Genomic DNA, 19,197 nt, shown 5'->3' with positions numbered 1-19,197 from the left:
TCTACCAACCTACTGCCACAGGACGGTAGTACCTCCCTGTGTTGTTACTGTCTACCAACCTACTGCCACAGGACGGTAGTACCTCCCTGGGCTGTTGCTGTCTGCCAACCTACTGCCACAGGACGGTAGTACCTCCCTGTGTTGTTACTGTCTACCAACCTACTGCCACAGGACGGTAGTACCTCCCTGTGTTGTTACTGTCTGCCAACCTACTGCCACATTACGGTAGTACCTCCTGTGTTGTTACTGTCTGCCAACCTACTGCCACAGGACGGTAGTACCTCACTGGGCTGTTGCTGTCCACCAACCTACTGCCACAGGACGGTAGTATCTCCCAGTGTTGTTACTGTCTACCAACCTACTGCCACAGGACGGTAGTACCTCACTGGGCTGTTGCTGTCTACCAACCTATTGCCACAGGACGGTAGTTCCTCCCTGTGTTGTTAGTGTCTACCAACCTACTGCCACAAGACGGTAGTACCTCCATGTGTGGTTACTGTCTACCAACCTACTGCCACAGGATGGTAGTACCTCCCTGTGTGTTACTGTCTACTAATCTACTACCACAGGACGGTAGTACCTCCCTGTGTTGTTACTGTCTACCAACCTACTGTTACAGGACGGTAGTACCTCCCTGTGTTGTTACTGTCTACCAACCTACTGCCACAGGACGGTAGTACCTCCCTGGGCTGTTACTGTCTGCCAACCTACTGCCACAGGACGGTAGTACCTCCCTGTGTTGTTACTGTCTACCAACCTACTGCCACAGGACGGTAGTACCTCCCTGTGTTGTTACTGTCTGCCAACCTACTGCCACATAACGGTAGTACCTCCTGTGTTGTTACTGTCTGAGAACCTACTGCCACAGGACGGTTGTACCTCACTGGGCTGTTGCTGTCCACCAACCTACTGCCACAGGACGGTAGTATCTCCCAGTGTTGTTACTGTCTACCAACCTACTGCCACAGGACGGTAGTACCTCACTGGGCTGTTGCTGTCTACCAAGCTATTGCCACAGGACGGTAGTTCCTCCCTGTGTTGTTACTGTCTACCAACCAACTACCACAGGACGGTCGTACCTCCCTGTGTTGGTATTGTCTACTAACTTATTACCACAGGACGGTAGTACCTCCATGTGTGGTTACTGTCTACCATCCTACTGCCACAGGACGGTAGTACCTCCCTGTGTTGTTACTGTCTACCAACCTACTGCCACAGGACGGTAGTACCTCCATGTGTTGTTACTGTCTTCCGACCTACTGCCACAGGACGGCAGTACATCCATGTGTTGTTACTGTCTACTAACCTACTGCCACAAGACGGTAGTACCTCCATGTGTGGTTACTGTCTACCAACCTACTGCCACAGGACGGTAGTACCTCCCTGTGTTGTTACTGTCTACCATACTACTGCCACAGGACGGTAGTACCTCCCTGGGCTGTTGCTGTCTGCCAACCTACTGCCAAAGGACGGTAGTACCTCCCTGTGTTGTTACTGTCTACCATCCTACTGCCAAAGGACGGTAGTACCTCCCTGTGTTGTTACTGTCTACCAACCTACTGCCACAGGACATTAGTACCTCCCTGTGTTGTTACTCTCTACGAACCTACTGCCACATGACGGTAGTACCTCCCTGTGTTGTTACTGTCTACCATCCTACTGCCACAGGACGGTAGTACCTCCCTGGGCTGTTGCTGTCTGCCAACCACTGCCGCAGGACGGTAATACCTCCATGTGTTGTTACTGTCTACCAACCTACTGCCACAGGACGGTAGTACCTCCATGTGTTGTTACTGTCTACCAACCTACTGCCACAGGACGGTAGTACCTCCATGTGTGGTTAGTGTCTACCAACTTACTGCCACAGGACGGTAGTACCTCCATGTGTTGTTACTGTCTACCAACCTACTGCCACAGGACGGTAGTACCTCCATGTGTGGTTAGTGTCTACCATCCTACTGCCACAGGACGGTAGTACCTCCGTGTGTTGTTACTGTCTACCATCCTACTGCCACAGGACGGTAGTACCTCCATGTGTTGTTACTGTCTACCAACCTACTGCCACAGGACTGTAGTACCTCCGTGTGTTGTTATTGTCTACCGACCTACTGATACAGGTCGGTAGTACCTCCCTGTGTTTTTACTGTCTGCCAACCTATTGCCACAGGACGGTAGTATCTCCCTGTGTTGTTACTGTCTGCCAACCTACTGCCACAGGACGGTAGTACCTCCTTGTGTTGTTTCTGTCTGCCAACCTTCTGCCACAGGACGGTAGTACCTCCGTGGGCTGTTGCTGTCTACCAACCTACTGCCACAGGACGGTAGTACCTCCCTGTGTTGTTACTGTCTGCCAACCTACTGCCACACAACGGTAGTACCTCCCTGGGCTGTTGCTGTCTACCAACCCACTGCCATAGGACGGTAGTACCTCGCTGGGCTGTTGCTGTCTACCAACCTACTGCCACAGGACGGTAGTACATCCCTGGGCTGTTACTGTCTACCAACCTACTGCCACAGGACGATAGTACCTCCCTGTGTTGTTACTGTCTACCAACCTACTGCCACAGGACTGTAGTACCTCCATGTGCTGTTACTGTCTACCAACCTACTGCCACAGGACGGTAGTACCTCGCTGGGCTGTTACTGTCTACCAACCTACTGCCACAGGACGGTAGTACCTCCCTGTGTTGTTACTGTCTGCCATCCTATTGCCACAGGACGGTAGTACCTCCCTGTGTTGTTACTGTCTGCCAACCTACTGCCACAGGACGGTAGTACCTCCTTGTGTTGTTACTGTCTGCCAACCTTCTGCCACAGGACGGTAGTACCTCCCTGGTCTGTTGCTGTCTACCAACCTACTGCCACAGGACGGTAGTACCTCCCTGTGTTGTTACTGTCTGCCAACCTACTGCCACACAACGGTAGTACCTCCCTGGGCTGTTGCTGTCTACCAACCCACTGCCACAGGACGGTAGTACCTCGCTGGGCTGTTGCTGTCTACCAACCTACTGCCACAGGACGGTAGTACATCCCTGGGCTGTTACTGTCTACCAACCTACTGCCACAGGACGATAGTACCTCCCTGTGTTGTTACTGTCTACCAACCTACTGCCACAGGACTGTAGTACCTCCATGTGCTGTTACTGTCTACCAACCTACTGCCACAGGACGGTAGTACCTCCCTGTGTTGTTACTGTCTGCCAACCTATTGCCACAGGACGGTAGGTAGTACCTCCCTGGGTTGTTGCTGTCTACCAACCTACTGCCACAGGACGGTAGTACCTTTCTGGGCTGTTACTGTCTACCAACCTACTGCCACAGGACGGTAGTACCTTTCTGGGCTGTTACTGTCTACCAACCTACTGCCACAGGACGGTAGTACCTTTCTGGGCTGTTACTGTCTACCAACCTACTGCCACAGGACGGTAGTACCTTTCTGGGCTGTTACTGTCTACCAACCTACTGCCACAGGACGGTAGTACCTTTCTGGGCTGTTACTGTCTACCAACCTACTGCCACAGGACGGTAGTACCTTTCTGGGCTGTTACTGTCTACCAACCTACTGCCACAGGACGGTAGTACCTCCCTGGGCTGTTACTGTCTACCAACCTACTGCCACAGGACGGTAGTACCTTTCTGGGCTGTTACTGTCTACCAACCTACTGCCACAGGACGGTAGTACCTCCCTGGGCTGTTACTGTCTACCAACCTACTCCTGCGTGTTAAAATTCATCGATTTTGATCTCATTTAAAAAATTAGTGAAAAGTTTGACTAGTCCTGGTCTCAGACGGGGCCGCGGGGGCGCTGACCCCGGAACGTTCTCCAGATATACGTCAGGAGAATTTAACTTTCCTCTCATTAATTATAGTTCTGTTCTTCTACTTATTACTATATAATCCACCACAGGTTGTGATTTGTGGATAATTATTTTGACATAACATTGATAAAACTCATTCCTGGTTTAATTTAAAGAGGGTAACATAATTTTGGTTTGTTATATTAAGCATCCTATTATTTTATTCGTTTATTTTTTATTAATATTAAATGTTACATCAATTTCTTCTATAATTTACAGTGGCATCAATTCCTAGTTAACAGTGAACCAGAAACTAACATTCCTCTGCAATCAATATTGATTCATATATATACAATGCTATTAAGTTCTTACAAAGAGAAACATATATGTGTGAGGTGCAGTATATATGAGTGAGGTTCAACAGATATTCGTGAGGTGCAGTATATATGAGTGAGGTTCAACAGATATTCGTGAGGTGCAGTATATATGAGTGAGGTTCAACAGATATTCGTGAGGAGCAGTATATATGACTGAGCTTCAACAGATATTCGTGAGGTGCAGTATATATGAGTGAGGTTCAACAGATATTCGTGAGGTGCAGTATATATGAGTGAGGTTCAACAGATATTCGTGAGGTGCAGTATATATGAGTGAGGTTCAACAGATATTCGTGAGATGCAGTATATATGACTGAGGTTCAACAGATATTCGTGAGGTGCAGTATATATGAGTGAGGTTCAACAGATATTCGTGAGGTGCAGTATATATGAGTGAGGTTCAACAAACATTCGTGAGGTGCAGTATATATGACTGAGGTTCAACAGATATTCGTGAGGTGCAGTATATATGAGTGAGGTTCAACAGATATTCGTGAGGTGCAGTATATATGAGTGAGGTTCAACAGATATTCGTGAGGTGCAGTATATATGAGTGAGGTTCAACAAACATTCGTGAGGTGCAGTATGTATGAGTGAGGTTCAACAGATATTCGTGAGGTGCAGCATATATGAGTGAGGTTCAATAAATATTCGTGAGGTGCAGTATATATGAGTGAATTTCAACAGATATTCGTGAGGTGCAGCATATATGAGTGAGGTTCAATAAATATTCGTGAGGTGCAGTATATATGAGTGAGGTTCAACAGATATTCGTGAGGTGCAGTATATATGAGTGAGATTCAACAAATATTCGTGAGGTGCAGTATATATGAGTGAGGTATAACAGATATTCGTGAGGTGCAGTATATATGAGTGAGGTTCAACAAATATTCGTGATGTGCAGGATATATAAGTGAGGTTCAGCAGACATGCGTGAGGTGCAGTATATATGAGTGAGGTATAACAGATATTCGTGAGGTGCAGTATATATGAGTGAGGTTCAACAAATATTCGTGATGTGCAGGATATATAAGTGAGGTTCAGCAGACATGCGTGAGGTGCAGTATATATGAGTGAGGTTCAACAGACATTCGTGAGGTGCAGCATATTTGCATAAGGTGCAATATACGTATGTGAAGTGTAATTAACATGCATGAGGGATACAGATGACAAGGGTGAGATACAATAAACATGCTTTAGGTACAATAAATATTCTCTTCATGCAACATACATGCGTGAGGTACAGCATATATGCGTAAGGTAGTGGCTTCTCATGACGAATTTCATGAGTATAGCTCGATTATTGATCAGTGCAACACGCAGGGGCTGTGTTGCTTCTGAGCAGTGTGCTGTACCCAAGCTCAGGGTGAACACTGAACCAGCCGCCTCCTGGCAGGCTTCTTGAAGCGACCAGTTGCATCGCAGTGCAACCTGTTGCTCTTATCTGTTAACAGGAGAGTTTTACTGTGACGTGACGTGCTGTAACGTGACGGAGGTACACTGTACTGTGAACTAAGGCACTGTACTCTGACCTGGTATGTTACACTGTACCCTCTTGCATTCATCTGCTATTTGCTGCGTTATGTTATATTCTTATGCGTTATGTTCGGTATACTATGACCTGGTATACTGAGCTGTGACTTATTCTAGTGTACTGTGTTCTTGTGGGTTGCACAGTGACTTATTCTAATGTACTGTGTTCTTGTGGGTTGCACTGTGACTTATTCTAGTGTACTGTGTTCTTGTGGGTTGCACTGTGACTTATTCTAGTGTACTGTGTTCTTGTGGGTTGCACTGTCTCTTGGGGCTTCACTCTGTGATTTTTGTGTTTTAATTGTTGCGTTGCAATGTGATTCGTTATGACCCAGGAGACATGGGTGGCCTGTTGCATTGACATATTGTTCTGTAACCTATAGTAACAAAGCGTGTGACGGCACCTAACACGTAACGCCGTCACACAGTAGTATATGTCAACTCGTTCATTGTATTGTAATTATGTGCGTTTTAACGTCATCTTGTGCGTTGTATTGAACATAAAAACATAAGAAAGGAGGAACACTGCAGCAGGCCTGTTAGCCCATACTAGGCAGGTCCTTTACAATTCATCCCACTAACACAGTGGTTCCCAAACTTTTTCAGCTTGTTACCCAATTTAACATGCCACATAAAGCATATTACCCCTTTCACAAAATGTTGTTATTATTGATATATATGGCTAAACGTGAACGTATACAGCCTCGCATACTCTGCTAATCCTAGCAAAACCATTGAAAACGTAAAAACCACACATACATTATATATAAAATTAATAATAGCTACAAATTCACAGTAACAGTGGGTAAATACTAACTATATACTGCACAGGGCAGTACACATACATACCAGCTTATGTCTACCTCGGCTGATGCTCACAGATAAACTGACAGTGTGAAATAGAGGCAGCCTCAGGAAGTGAGTGACGCGTACTGGACAGGTCGATCTGGGCTACTGAGTGACTTTTGTCCTGAAGCATACTTGTCAAAATACTTTTGGGTTTCCACACACTTAGCTATATATTTCTTCTTTTCTAATACTGTATATTAGTTTTTGATGTTTATTGTTATTTGGTTTAACTTTATTACTTACTTATAATAGGTTTACTTTACAACTTTATATACTAAGACAAAGTTAACAATAATCCTCATACCGGGTACCGCATTGTTTTCTTGATTTTCAGAATTCATAACTTTTTTTCTGTCACCCCTCCATTACCCCCCAAAAATGGTTAAATTACCCCCAGGGGGTAATTTACCCCCAGTTTGGGAACCACTGCGTGACTAACAAAACATTTGACCAACCCAATTTTCAATGCTACCAAGAAATAAGCTCTGATGTGCAAGTCCCACTCAAATCCAACCCCTCCCACTCATGTACTTATCCAACCTTAATTTGAAACTACCCAAAGTCCTAGCCTCAATAACCCAACTAGGTAGACTGTTCCACTCATCAACTACCCTATTTCCAAACCAATACTTTCCTGTGTCCTTTCTAAATCTAAACTTATCTAATTTAAATCCATTACTGCGGGTTCTCTCTTGGAGAGATATCCTCAAGACCTTATTAATATCCCCTTTATTAATACCTATCTTGTGATGAATGGTTTGAAAAACCGACAAGTTGAAGATTGAGACACTTATGCAGCATATGGGAATCTTTATTCAGGAAACGTTTCGCCACACAGTGGCTTCATCAGTCCAGTACAAAGAGGAAGGCGACACTATAGAACGCAACACTGGAAACTACAAAATTTCAAAAGCATTGGCATACATGATACTTAAGCACCACCAACCCAACAACACAGGAGTCACATGATTTCATCGTCTACCCGTCCTAATCATAGGCAGAGGTTGTTTTGATAAGGACCTGCCTCGCATGGGCCAGTAGGCCTTCTACAGTGTTCCTCCATTCTTATGTTCTTATGACATTCCTCAGGTCACGTGCGTCACACCTCACCCTCCGCCTATATATACAATGCCTTTCTACCTCTGTATGTTAGAAGTGATCAAGGTCCCAGGACCGAAACGTTTTCTAATAAATATGTCATAGTGTTTGCTTACGTGTCTTTCTAAACCAACAAGTGAATGTAACTTAAGAGTCTTCAATCTTTCTTCATAAGGAAGATTTCTAATGCTATGTATTAATTTAGTCATCCTGCGCTGAATGTTTTCTAACGAATTTATGTCCATTCTGTAATATGGAGACCAGAATTGAGCTGCATAATCTAGGTGAGACCTTACTAATGATGTATAAAGCTGCAGTATGACCTCTGGACTTCTGTTGCTTACACTTCTTGATATAAATCCCAGTAATCTATTTGCCTTATTACGTACGCTTAGGCACTGCTGTCTTGGTTTAAGGTTGCTACTTACCATAACCCCCAAGTCCTTTTCGCAATCTGTATGGCTAAGTTCTACATCATTTAACTTATAAGTGCTAGGGTTATGGACACTCCCGAGCGTCAGAACCTTGCATTTATCCACATTGAACTGCATCTGCCACTTTTCTGGCCAAGAATATAGTTTGTTTAAATCCTCCTGAAGTTCCCTAACGTCTACGTTTGGATCAATTATCCTACCTATCTTTGTGTCATCGGCGAATTTGCTCATATCACTAGTAATTCCCACATCAAGGTCATTGATATATATTATAAACAACAACGGGCCCAAGACTGATCCCTGTGGAACGCCACTTGTTACAGATCCCCACTGGAATTTAACCCCATTTATGGACACTCTCTGCTTCCTGTCAGTGAGCCATGACTCGATCCACGAGAGCACTTTTCCCCCAATGCCATGAGCTGCCACTTTCTTTAACAGTCTATGGTGCGGAACTCTATCAAATGCCTTACTAAAATCTAAGTAAATAATATCAAATTCTTTATCGTGGTCAACAGCCTCAAAAGCTTTACTGAAGAAAGTTAATAAATTAGTTAGACAAGACCGGCCTCTTGTGAATCCATGTTGAGTATCATTAATCAAGCTATGCTTATCGAGATGGCTTCTTATAATCTGAGCTATAATTGACTCTAGTAATTTGCCTATAATTGAGGTCAGGCTTATTGGGCGGTAATTTGACGGTAACAACTTGTCCCCTGTTTTAAAAATAGGAATTACATTAGCCATCTTCCACATATCAGACACTACACCTATTTGAAGAGATAAATTTAAAATATTAGTTAATGGTTCACAGAGTTCCATTTTGCATTCCTTAAGAACCCTTGAAAAAACCTCATCAGGACCCGGCGACTTATTTTGCTTCAGTCTGTCTATCTGCTTCACAACCATTTCACTAGTGACTGTGATGTTGCATAATTTATCTTCTTCTAGTTCACTATAAAAATTTATTACTGGAATATTGTTAGTGTCTTCCTGTGTAAAAACCGAGAGAAAATAATTATTTAAAATCGAGCACATTTCATTCTCTTTGTCAGTAAGATGCCCATAGTTATTTTTAAGGGGACCTATCTTATCTCTAACTTTTGTTCTATAGACCTGGAAAAAACTTTTTTGGGTTAGTTTTAGAATCCCTGGCAACTTTAATTTCATAGTCCCTTTTAGCTTTTCTTATCCCCTTTTTAATGTCCCTCTTAATGTCAATATACTGATTCATAAGATGACCCTCACCTCTTTTGATACGCCTATAAATTCCTTTCTTATGCCCTAGTAGATATTTGAGCCTATTATTCATCCATTTTGGGTCATTTCTATTAGATCTAATTTCTTTATATGGGATAAACGTTCTTTGAGCAGCATGTATAGTGTTCAGAAAACTGTCATATTGATAGCTCTCTTCGTTACCCCAGTCAACAGATGATAAGTGTTCTCTAAGCCCATCGTAATCTGCTAAGCGAAAATCTGGGACTGTTACTGAGTTATCCCTACTATCATAATTCCATTCAATGCTAAATGTAATTGATTTGTGGTCGCTAGCACCCAGTTCCTCTGAAACTTCTAAATTATTAACAAGGGATTCATTGTTTGCCAGAACTAAGTCAAGCAGGTTATTACCCCTTGTAGGTTCTGTCACAAACTGCTTCAAAAAACAATCCTGAACTACTTCTAAGAAGTCGTATGATTCTAAATTCCCAGTCAAGAAATTCCAATCAATATGACTAAAGTTAAAGTCTCCTAGAATTACTACATTATCGTGCCTCGTGGCCCTAACAATTTCCTCCCATAGTAGTCTCCCTTGGTCTCCATCTAAGTTTGGGGGACGGTATATCACACCTAAAATTAATTTTTCATGCCCCTCTGAAAATTCTATCCAAACTGACTCTGTATGTGTTACTTCAGACTTAATACCCGTTTTTATGCAACAGTTCAAGCGATCTTGGACATACAGTGCCACCCCACCCCCCTTCCCGACACTTCTATCTACTTGGAACAATTTAAAACACTGAATGTGACATTCCGCAGGCATGTCCCGACTTTTTGAATTAAACCACGTCTCAGTTATGGCAAATACATCTATGTTACCTGCACTAGCAGCTAGTCTCAACTCGTCCATCTTATTCCTAGCACTGCGACTATTTGTGTAATATATATTTAAAGACCCTCCTGTCTCTTTACCCTTCCTGCTCCTTTCTGTTATTCCACTAAACCTATTACTGTCCTTGTCAATTAGTGCCACTGGCTTTCCAATATCCACCTCATTTTGCCTATTACTAGTTCTCCTAGTACTCATATTACTACACTGCGACTTCACAGTTTTCCCGCCAAAACCCATACTCTAACTATTCCTAGTTTAAAGCCCTAACTGCTCCCTCCACTGCAGTTGCCAGTGCTCCCACCCCACACCTAGATAAGTGAACCCCATCCCTGGCATACATGTCATTTCTGCCATAGAAGAGGTCCCAGTTGTCAATGAATGTTACCGCATTTTCCTTACAGTATTTGTCCAGCCAGCAATTGACACCAATTGCTCTGGACAACCATTCATTTCCAACTCCTCTCCTTGGTAAAATGCCACATATGACAGGTTTCCCACCCTTCCTCCTAATTATCTCTATAGCTGACCTATACCTGCTAATCAGGTCCTCACTCCTACGTCTGCCAACATCGTTGTCTCCAGCACTGAGACAGATAATAGGATTGCTCCCATTACCTCTCATGATGTCATCCAGACGGCTAACAATATCCTCCATCCCAGCCCCAGGAAAACACACTCTCTGTCTCCTACTCCTGTCCTTCAAGCAGAACGCCCTATCCATATACCTAACTTGGCTATCCCCAACAACAACAATATTCTTACCTTCCTTGGTGTCGTTCTTCGTGACGTTCCCAGTAGTCGACTCACATTCGTCGGGTAGCACTGAGAATGTATTAGTTGTTTCCACAACAGTTTCCACGGCAGTCTCTTTCTTCTTCATCGTTTCTACCTTTCCATTCGTCTTCTTGATCGTCAACTTCGTTCCCTGCTGTCCAGCCACTGACCAGTTTCCTTTCTTGACCTGAGGACTCAAAACAGGAGGACTACTACGAATCTTCTTGTTTTCCTCGGTCAGTCGCCGAATCTCCATCTTCGCCATCCTCAATTCTTCCTTAAGCTGTTGGTAAAGTTGCTCGATGGGGGGCATCTTGCTTCAATTCGTAGAGAGCGCGCAAACAGGTCTTCACAGAGCTAAGTACACCTCACCATTGTTACCTGATAGTTTGTATTGTCACTTGATAGTTTGTATTGTCAGCTGATAGTTTTTATTGCCACTTGATAGTTTGTATTGTCAGCTGATAGTTTGTATTGTCACCTGATAGTTTGTATTGTCACCTCATAGTTTGTATTGTCAGCTGATAGTTTGTATTGTCACCTCATAGTTTGTATTGTCAGCTGATAATTTGTATTGTCACCTGATAGTTTGTATTGTTACCTGATAGTTTGTATTGTCACCTGATAGTTTGTATTGTCACCTGATAGTTTGTATTGTCACCTGATAGCTTGTATTGTCAGCTGATAGTTTGTATTGTCACCTGATAGTTTGTATTGTCACCTGATAGTTTGTATTGTCACCTGATAATTTGTATTGTCACCTGATAGTTTGTATTGTCACCTGATAGTTTGTATTGTCACCTGATAGTTTGTATTGTTACCTGATAGTTTGTATTGTCACCTGATAGTTTGTATTGTCACCTGATAGTTTGTATTGTCACCTGATAGTTTGTATTGTCACCTGATAGTTTGTATTGTCACCTGATAGTTTGTATTGTCACCTGATAGTTTGTATTGTCACCTGATAGTTTGTATTGTCACCTGATAGTTTGTATTGTCACCTGATAGTTTGTATTGTCACCTGATAGTTTGTATTGTCACCTGATAGTTTGTATTGTCACCTGATAGTTTGTATTGTTACCTGATAGTTTGTATTGTCACCTGATAGTTTGTATTGTCACCTGATAGTTTGTATTGTTACCTGATAGTTTGTATTGTCACCTGATAGTTTGTATTGTTACCTGATAGTTTGTATTGTCACCTGATAGTTTGTATTGTCACCTGAGAGTTTGTATTGTCACCTGATAGTTTGTATTGTCACCTGATAGTTTGTATTGTCACCTGATAGTTTGTATTATCACCTGATAGTTTGTATTGTCACCTGATAGTTTGTATTGTCACCTGATAGTTTGTATTGTTACCTGATAGTTTGTATTGTCAGCTGATAGTTTGTATTGTCAGCTGATAGTTTGTATTGTCACCTGATAGTTTGTATTGTCAGCTGATAGTTTGTATTGTCACCTGATAGTTTGTATTGTCACCTGATAGTTTGTATTGTTACCTGATAGTTTGTATTGTCACCTGATAGTTTGTATTGTCACCTAATACATTGTACCGTCACCTCGCATGTTATACTTTTAACTGATACCTTGTAATGTTAGTAGGTGCATTGTACCGTTGCCCTGTGCATTATTCTGCTGTGTGTGTGTTGTTGTTGCACTGTAAACTAGGGTGATGTACTGTTAACTAGGGTGTTGTACTGTTACCCAGGGTGTTGTACTGTTACCTAAGGTGTTGTATTGTTACCTAGGGTGTTGTACTGTTATCTAGGGGGTTGTACTGTTACCTAGGATGTTGAACTGTTACCTAGGGTGCTGTACTGTTGCCGAGGGTTTTGTACTGCTACCTAGGGTGTCGTACTGTTGCCTAAGGTGTTGTACTGTTACCTAGGGTGTCGTACTGTTACCTACAGTGTTGAACTGTTACCTACGGTGTTGTACTGTTACCTAGGGTGTCGTACTGTTACAAACGGTGTTGAACTGTTACCTACGGTGTTGTACTGTTACCTAGGGTATTGTTCTCTTATATAGGGTGATGTACTGTTACCTAGGGTGTTATACTATTACCTAGGGTGTTGTAATGCTACCCAGGGTGTTGTACTTTTACCTAGGGTGTTGTACTGTTACCTTGGGTACTGTACTGTTACCTAGGGTGTTGTACTGCTACCTAGGGTGTCGCACTGTTGCCTAGGGTGTTGTACTGCTACCTAGGGTGCTGTACTTTGACCTAGTGTGTTGTACTGTTACGTACGGTGTTGCACTGTTACCTAGGGTGTTACCTAGGGTGTCGTACTGTTACATACGGTGTTGAACTGTTACCTACGGTGTTGTACTGTTACCGAGGGTATTGTTCTCTTATATAGGGTGTCGCACTGTTGCCTAGGGTGTTGTACTGCTACCTAGGGTGTTGTAATGTTGCCTAGGGGTGTTGTACTTTGACCTAGTGTGTTGTACTGTTACGTACCGTGTTGCACTGTTACCTAGGGTGTTGTACTGCTACCTAGGGTGTTGTACTGTTACCTAGAGTGTTGTACTGTTAACTAGGGTGCTGTACTGTTACCTAGGGTGTTGTACTGTTACCTAGGATGTTGCACTGTTATCTAGGGTGTTGTATTGTTACCTATGGTGTTGTACTAGTACCTAGGGTGTTGTACTAGTACCTAGGGTGTTGTACTGTTACCTAATGTGTTCTACTGTTACCTAGTGTGTTGTACTGTTACCTAGGGAGTTGAATTGTTACCTAGGGAGTTGTACTGTTACCTAGAGTGTTGTACTGTTACCTAGGTTGTTGTAATGTTACATAGGGTGTTTTACTGTTACCTAGAGTGTTGAACTGTTATCTAGGTGTTGCACTGTTACCTAGGGTGTTGTACTGTTACCTAGGGTGTTGTACTGTTATCTAGGTGTTGCACTGTTACCAAGGGTGTTGTACTGTTACCTAGAGTGTTGTACTGTTACCTAGGATGTTGCACTGTTATCTAGGGTGTTGTATTGTTACCTAGGGTGTTGTACTAGTACCTAGGGTGTTGTACTAGTACCTAGGGTGTTGCACTGTTACCTAATGTGTTGTACTGTTACCTAGTGTGTTGTACTGTTACCTAGGGAGTTGAATTGTTACCTAGGGAGTTGTACTGTTACCTAGGTTTTTGTAATGTTACCTAGGGTGTTTTACTGTTACCTAGAGTGTTGTACTGTTACCTAGATTGTTGTAATGTTACCTAGGGTGTTTTACTGTTACCTAGAGTGTTGAACTGTTACTTATAGTGTTGTATTGTAACCTAGGGTGTTGTACTGTTACCCTGGGGGTTGTACTCTTACCTAGGGTGTTTTACTGTTACCTAGGGTGTTGTACTGTTATCTAGGTGTTGCACTGTTACCTAGGGTGTTGTACTGTTACCTAGAGTGTTGTACTGTTACCTAGGTTGTTGTACTATTACCTAGGGTGTTGCACTGTTACCTAGGTTGTTGTAATGTTACCTAGAGTGTTTTACTGTTACCTAGAGTGTTGAACTGTTACTTAGAATGTTGTACTGTTACCCTCTGTTACCGAGGGTGTTGTTCTGTTATTTATGGGGATGTACTGTTACCTAGGATTATGTATTGTTACATAGGGTGTTGTACTGTTACACTGGGGGTTGTACTGTTACCTAGGGTGTTGTACTGTTACCTAGGGTGTTGTACTGTTACCTAGGGTATTGCATTGTTCCCTAGGGTGCTGTGCTATTACCTAGGGTGTTGTACTGTTACCTAGGGTGTTGTATTGTTACCTAGGTTTTTGTACTGTTACCTAGGGTGCTGTACTGTTACCTAGGATATTTTACTGTTTCCTAGGGTGTTATACTGTTACCTAGAGTGTTGTATTGTTAGCTAAGGTATTGTACTGTTACCTAGGGTGTTGTACTGTTACCTAGGGTGTTGTACTGTTACCTAGGGTGTTGTACTGTTACCTAGGGTGTTGTACTGTTACCTAGGGTGTTGTACTGTTACCTAGGGTGTTGTACTGTTACCTAGGGTGTTGTACTGTTGCCTAGGGTGTTATACTACTGCATAGGGTGTTGTACTGTTACCTAGGTTGTTGTACTGTTATCTAGGGTGTTGTACTGCCACCTAGGGCGTTGTACTGTCTTCTAGGGTGATGTAATGTTATCCATAGTGTTGTATTGTTACCTAGGATGTTGTACTGTTACCTAGGGTGTTGTTCTGTTACCTAGGGTGTTGTACTGTTACCTAGGGTGTTGTACTGTTACCTAGGGTGTTGTACTGTTACCTAGGGTGTTGTACTGTTACCTAGGGTGTTGTACTGTTACCTGCGGTATTGTAATGTTCTTTTGTTCATTGTACTGTTGGAAATAAATGGTATAAAATACCGGCACAATGGAAATATAAACATATATGCTTTGTAATGTGATCCTTTATTGACAACGTTTCGCCCACACAGTGGGCTTTTTCAGGTCACAAACAGATCTACCTGGGGTGGAAGGTACGCGAGTATTTATAGTCAGGTTCAGAATGTTGAGGTCAGGTGGAGAATGCTGCATCTGATGATGTACCGAGTGGGGTTATGGAGTCTAAAATCTTGGGTAGCTTGGAAGGGATATTGGATAAGTTTGTGAGCAGACCTTCTGCAGTGTTCTTCCATTCCTGTGTTCTTATGTGGATAGCGATGAAGAAGTTTCTTGGCAAGTGGTTCAGCTATGTTATAGAAGCCATTATTCTGGTTGAAGTTGTTGGATATAGAAATAAGTGATGATTCCAGGATTCTTCGGTATTGAGTGTTGTCTTCTCTCGCGATAAGTCTTGAGTTTCTGTAGTTTATCAAGTGGTTGTTTGAATTACGGTGTTGTACACAGGCATTCCTTGTATCGTCAGACCTGCTTGCGTGTTGGTGTTCTGAAATACGTGTTTTGGGGTCCCTTGATGTTTCGCCCACGTATAATTTGCTGCAGTCATTACAAGGGATTATGTATACCCTTGCAGAGGATGGAAGCTTGTCCTGTCTACTACTGGTGATGTCCTTGATGGTCGTGGTTGTGGAGGTAGATACTTGGAATGATGTATTGGAAAAGATGTTGGAAACGTGTTTGGCAATGGAGTTGGTGGGGAGGACTATGTATCTTTTCTCGACAGTGTCTTCTCTGGGTGTGTTGAAAAAGCCTACTTCCTAGTTGACAGTAATCAGTGCATTGTAAGAAGTTATTTCTCGAGTAACTTCCACGTTGTTAACGTTTGTAAGTGAAGTTTATAGCTGATACCTCGTGTCACTGTGTGCGACTCAGATTGAATATCAGATTTGTTCACCGTGTTCATTTCTTTTCTCCCGTGCTTGCAGTTTGTGATAGTAGATTCGTTCTCCCTTGCTCATATTGCGTGTTATAACGTTAATTTTTTCAACCGGGGGGAGTCATCCACTCCACCGAGTTTGTTCATTCCTCCAGTAAGAAAGAACTGATACCTTTATTCCAGAACAAACAACCTACTGGAAGGTTAGCCAGATGGACCTTGACTATCCAAGAGTTCAATCCCACCTTTGAACACTTACCTGGCAAGTCAAATGTAGTCGCAGATGCCTTATCGCGACATGTTAGTATAGTAACTGCAGACCCTCCATTTAGTGCTGAAGATGTAAAGAATGCTCAAAGAACAGATCCCATGTGGTCTGGTGTGATTCGATTCCTGCTCCAGGAAGATCTTATTCTGACTGTGAAGCCACCAGCACCCATCAGTGACTTTGTCATGAACCAAGAATTACTGTATCGAACAGCCGAGTTGGGTACTCCTAGCAGAAGAGTATACCAGTTAGTAATTCCACAGTCACTAGTGAATGTAGCCTTACAGCTAGTTCACGATGTACCAGGTGTTGCACACCCTGGTATGGATCGTTCAGTAAAACAAGCCAGATTGAAATACTTTTGGCCTCGTATGGCAACTGATATTTCTGAGTATGTTAAGAAATGTAGTGTCTGCATGCAACATAAAGGCAATGCTAATGGCCCTAATCCAATCCAAGTGTATCCAACTACTAGCGAACCGTGGGAAAGAGTTGCGCTAGATTTGTTAACTAATTTCCAATGTTCCCTCCAAGGCAACAAACATCTGTGTGTTATGGTAGACCATTTCACCAGATATTGTGAGTTAGTTCCTATTGCAGATAAGACTGCCGAGACAGTAGCTAAGGCGTTTAAAGAACGCATTATCTGCAGGCATACCACCCCTAAGTCCCTAGTAACAGATAATGGAGGTGAATTCTGTAATGAGATTCTTGAAAATTTGTGCACCTTGTACAAGATCTCTAAATCCACCATTGTTCCTCATCATCCTGCCAGCAATGGGTTAGCGGAACGAACCAATAAGAAAGTACTTGATGTCTTGAGAGCCACTATCAATCCCAACAGTGAAACTTGGGATGAAGTTATACCTGATGTGCAGTGTGCTATAAATTCTGCTTACAATGTTTCTATAGGTGACACTCCACATTATGCATTGTACGGTGTAGATAAACGTTTGCCTTATGAGTTGTTATATTCTAATCCGAAACCAAATTACAACCCTGATGATTTCATAGCAACTCGTACCAGCTTAGCTCAAAGTGTTTTTAGAAGAATCCGTGAAACACTTCATAAATCAACAGCAGAATTTACAAAAGTCGCAAACACTCAAGCAAAGCCATCCAAAATCAAAGTAGGTTCGAGAGTTATGCTGATTAACTTTAACAAAACGTCTGCAATGCCAAAGCTTGATCAAAAGTTTGTTGGTCCTTATCGAGTAGTTGAACATATCACTGGTAATAAGTATAAGGTTAGAGAGATTAGTACTGGTCAGTATAAAGAATCGCATTTAGATCATATGAAGTTAGTATGTGATGATAATGATGTTCCAACCCAGACTAATGTGACAGACTCTGACAATCCTCCTGATCCTGTACTCTCTTCCTCTGATACTCAGTCAGACGATCAACCTGAATGTCGTTATTCCCTACGTACAAGACAGGTATTGAGAAATCCCCAAGTATCATTTGTAACATCCAATTCAGATTTGCCTCAAATACAGCATGAGTTAGCCAATGCTACAGAGTTTGATCCTCCCAGAGATGACACCCATTCTGCATATGTCAATCTTACCCTAGCAGAGTTGGGGTTAAATGTAAATAACCTGTATAGATGAATAATTCCAGTATCAACTTATCAGTATTCAAGAATTTTTTTTTGTGTTCACGTTCTCTTCGAGTTCTGAAAGTTAACAGTCTAGATTTGAGTGCACCGAATCTGCCTTTCTGTTAAACACTCTTTCTTGTATATATTCCTTCCTCAGAATCCGTAGATCACATGAATACAGATCGATCGATCAAATTTTTTTTTTATCACTTCTATTGTGTAATCCCAACGTTGAGTTTCATTCGATGAGTTGTGCTATATTATACCTTGTATTGCATTACAGTTTCAGTTACGTAAGCTTCCATTCCAATGTTCTACTTATGTATGCTATAATGTTTAATTGTTGTGTACTTTGACATTGTATAGAATCAGCCCAAGCTGTAAACCTGCCATCTCTAGTTTGTATTAGTTGTATGTCGGGAGGACATACGTTAGCGTCGCCGAGCTCTCAGTAGTAGTAACCAGTTACCAGTAACCAGTGTACCAGTAGATGACTCACTACCAACCGTCTCTGCCTGAGTCACTGTCTGTATTCATATTGTGCTGACCACAGCAGTATTCAAAGACCCCCTCACATATGGGTACTGTGGGCGGCCAGTCAGTGTTACGAGAGTGAGCAAGGAGACAAGGTTACGGCTGTTAGGGCGCTCCCCACATTATCTGTAATTATACGTACTTCCAGCCTACGTGAGTTTTACTTTACCCTATCCACGTATCGAACTCCCACATGATATGAGCAGTGTATTCCTCTGAGCAGTGTATTCATCTTAGCGGTGTATTCCTCTGAGCAGTGTATTCCTCTGAGCAGTGTATTCCTCTGAGCAGTGTATTCCTCTGAACAGTGTATTCCTCTGAGCGGTGTATTCCTCTGAACAGTGTATTCCTCTGAGCAGTGTATTCCTCTGCACAGTATATTCATCTGAGCAGTGTATTAATCTGAGCAGTGTATTCAGCTGAGCAGTGTATTCATCTGAGCAGTGTATTCATCTGAGCAGTGTATTCATCTGAGCAGTGTATTCATCTGAGCAGTGTATTCCTCTGAGCAATGTATTCCTCTGCGCAGTGTATTCCT

The 19,197-nt window shown here is 42.6% G+C and overlaps 1 long non-coding RNA gene across 1 annotated transcript in view; it reads left to right on the top strand.

Annotated features, from left to right (window-relative positions):
* The first annotated feature begins 5,528 nt into the window (after window positions 1-5,528).
* Window positions 5,529-19,197, top strand: part of LOC138854095 (uncharacterized) — a 57,588-nt gene continuing 43,919 nt past the window's right edge. The window contains exon 1 of the long non-coding RNA XR_011393294.1: window positions 5,529-5,709. This is a non-coding gene — a long non-coding RNA (uncharacterized lncRNA). The remainder of the gene's footprint in view (window positions 5,710-19,197) is intronic.

The sequence above is a fragment of the Cherax quadricarinatus genome, chromosome 49 (genome assembly GCF_038502225.1).
Source record: "Cherax quadricarinatus isolate ZL_2023a chromosome 49, ASM3850222v1, whole genome shotgun sequence".
Lineage (NCBI taxonomy): Eukaryota > Metazoa > Arthropoda > Malacostraca > Decapoda > Parastacidae > Cherax > Cherax quadricarinatus.
The sequence above is the reverse complement of the archived record's forward strand: the minus strand, read 5'-3'. Positions and strand labels throughout refer to the sequence as shown.